The following is a 3,685-nucleotide window of genomic DNA, read 5'->3' on the forward strand; positions in this document are numbered from 1 at the left end:
AGTCTGCAGATACAATCTAGTTCAAGAGATACAGTCTATTCAACATTAAACAACTATGTATTAAGGGGCCAAGAATAGCAAAGAAGAATTTGACAAACCAGAAATTATTATGTTTAGGGAGAAAGATGGGGAAAAATAGGTTTAGAGGGATGTGGAAAGGTAAAAGGAGAGTGAAATTAACCAAGTCCTAATCTCACAGAGGGAAATGGATTGGAAAGAATGATAGGAAAGAGAGAAAAAAAATTAAAAAAGAGACAAAAAATGAAAAGATAAATATTTAAATGTAAAAAGTGAAACTCTTAAAAGTAATGAAAATTTAAAGAAGTAATATTGAGAGATGAACGGGGATAGGATGAGAGGAGGGGAGGGATAGAAAGGAGACCTGAAAAACTAAAAAATAAAAATACTTCCAATATTCTATAGGTGTAAATAAATAATACTGCTATTAAGGAATTTAATCCTAACAGGTTTTGAATTGAGTAATACATTTTTGGATTAAGTATGTACACAATGGGGGATAAAGTCTTATAATCAATGACAGGTATATATGAGGATGAACAGAACAACAAATAATTCAAGCAGATCAGCACGGGAGTTTTTACCTTCTCCGTTTCCAACCTGGGCCGGTTCACCCCTCCTTAGGCAACCTGGTGTTCCCCCGCTCCCAGGAGGGCACCATATTGATGCCAAACTTAGTGCGCACACCCAATTGGCATAGCTCACTGCAGCCCAGAACTCCTGGACTCAAGCGTTCCTCCGGGCTCAGCCTTCTGAGTAGCTGGGATTACAGGTGCGCACCACCACGCCCGGCAAATAATTCATGCAAAAACAACAAAAGATGACAAAGTAAAAAGAATGACAAAGAAGGAACAAAAAAGACCAAAACGTCAGTAGATACTTTTTAAAAAAAAAACCACACACACACATTTTCACCTAAAGTAACAGTTATAAGAGTAAGAAAAAAAGATTAAAGAAACAAAAGGCAAAATTAGGAACAACTCAACACATACATTCAAAAGAAACAAAACAACCAAAGAGAACAAAAATTATCTCAGTACTCAAGAACCTGCAGGAAATGCAAAGATTTTTTTTAAAAAAAATAGCTATGATAAGCTTCTGAAAATCCTGACTACATGGGAGTCTACTGTTGTCAGGATAGTGGTTAAAGCTCAGACTGGTCAGAATGATCTGTTCACAATGCCGGGCACCTATTATTCTAAATTCCAGGAAGAATAACATGAAGTAGACTGAGCCCACGATCATACACAAGTAGGAAGCGAGATTCTTTCTGAAAGATAATCAGGATAATTTAGGGTTGGGGGCATGCCCAAGTGGTAAGAACATCCATTTACGAAACACAAGACACTCAATTCAAATTCTAATATTATGGGTATTAAAGAAAAAAAGCTATGACTTTAAATAATGGGAATAATTGCAAGATTTGAATTTTTGAGTGGAGAAAAGTCCATGAGAGATAGTTTACCCATGTTGCAATGTTTTCTACTTAAGTGATAATATTATGTGGTACTCCAGACATAACAGAATTACCTTGCAAATGAGCATGGATGTGCATTTGGGTGAAGGAAATACTCTTCACAAGTGTAAATTAAATACTTTTTTGGGGTAGACTTTAGTTCTTGAACTAAGAGCCTGGGTGATATCTCTGAGTCTTTTCTCTCAAGGCTATCACTCTACTACTTTGAGCCACAGTTCCAATTCTGATTTTCTTTTGGTTGTTTGGAGATAAGAGGTTTATGGACTTTCCTGCCCAGGATAGCTTCAAACCATGATCGTCAGATCTCAGCCTCCTGATTAGCCAGGATTCCACGCCTGAGTCGTCCATGTTTTTAATAATTTAGTAAATTCTACAGTTACGGAAGTTATAATTTATCATTATAACCTTTATATGTGTGTATATTTATGTCAATGCATACATATAGAAATATTTTAACATATTTTTGTATCTACAGTACATTTATGAAATCATCCTTCATTATAAAATAACATGGAAACAAGTTTAATGAGGAGCAAAAAAAAGGGAATTGTCACGTTTCTTGTTGTTGAATGAAATATGAATTGTGAGAATCAGTTTCAGAAAACAATTTAACAAAATGGGTAATGGCTTTAATTCCAATCCCTTTATTTGTCCATATTGTACATCCTCACACATGAGTGTCAAAGTCAAATTTTGCCTTTGTATTAAATCACATGTTATAATTTAGTGGATAGGTGTGAAGTAATCAAATAAAGATTAAAATAATAGTAAGTGAGGCTATGAGTTAGAGCTGAAAATTATTTTAAATATGATAATAGCTAATTAATTCCATATCTCTTACTTTTACTCTATTATCATATCCCTCATTCCCACATTAGGAAAGTACATAGAAGGTTCTTACTAAATCATGTGTAAAATTATGAAAAAATGTATTAAAAGAATATGGGCACATCAGGGCTGTGAAAGTGGCTCAGTAGTAGAGCTCTTGCCTTGCATGCATTAGGCCCTGGGTTTGATTCCTCAGCACCACATAAGCAAAAAGAAGAAACTGGATGTGGCTCTGTGGTTCCAGTGGTAGATCATTAGCCTTGAGAAGAAAAGCTGAGGTACATAGCCCAGGCCCAGAGTTCAGGCCCCTTGACTGGACACAAAAAACAACAACAAAGAATATGGGCACAGTGTGGTTTTAGCTGATTGAGAACTGTAGGGGGTAGCGTGTTTTTGAGGTCTTGAAAAACCTTGTGATGGAGATGATGGAAGGGATGTGCTTATTCTGGAAAATTGGCTAGAGGATTGCTCCCAGAAAAATAGTGGTGAATTCTTCCAAAAGGTTACGGTAAAATCACTCTCACAATCATGTTCTCTACTGCACTATTAACCGTAGAGAACTTATGGAAACAGCCCAGAAACCCTTTAGCGGAGGGATGATTGGAGAAAGTGTTGCACATATACACAATTGGATTGCACCCATCCATTATAAAGACTTTTACAGCAGTTGCAAAGAAATGGATAGATTTAAAATTATGTTAAATAAACGAGGTCAGAGGCAGACACACAAAGGACGCTTATTTGGAAGCCAGAATTTTATGCAAGTTAAACAAAGCATGATATTTCCAGAGCAGTATTTGAAAGGTGTAATTTCTTATAAAATTGAACTTTTAATCCAACAAAGTGAATACCAGGAAAATATCACTTGGAAAATGTGAGAAGAAGTCAAAGGGAAGGAATAAAGGGACTTCTGGAAGTAGAGAGTGAAGCCATAATATTCAATGCAGATAGTATGAAACTAGAAAAAATGAAAGTGGGGTGAGGTTTGGAAGGATGTGAGAAAGTTATGTAAAGATCCATTGTTCTTATAAACTGATTCGTTGAATGGAAAACCTTTCGTAAAACTATTTAATAAAAATATAATTAAAAACAATGGAGACATCTGATCTTAAACCATGAGTCAATATGATAATTTACTTCTCAGAAATTTCCTTGCAGGTATTATCCTCATAATGACAAAAAAGTGAACAACGCAATGAATGTCAATACATCTCTTTGCGTATCCTAAATAGACACAATATAAAAATCACAGTAAAAATATTAGAATATATCACATGATAAAATAACAGGTACAAAGTATCAAACTCTGTTTTTCCAAGTGCTTTACCTTTGGTATCTAATTTAATCCTTACAATAATCCCA

The sequence above is a fragment of the Dipodomys spectabilis genome, unplaced genomic scaffold (genome assembly GCF_019054845.1).
Source record: "Dipodomys spectabilis isolate Male_0828 unplaced genomic scaffold, ASM1905484v1 ptg000166l, whole genome shotgun sequence".
NCBI lineage: Eukaryota > Metazoa > Chordata > Mammalia > Rodentia > Heteromyidae > Dipodomys > Dipodomys spectabilis.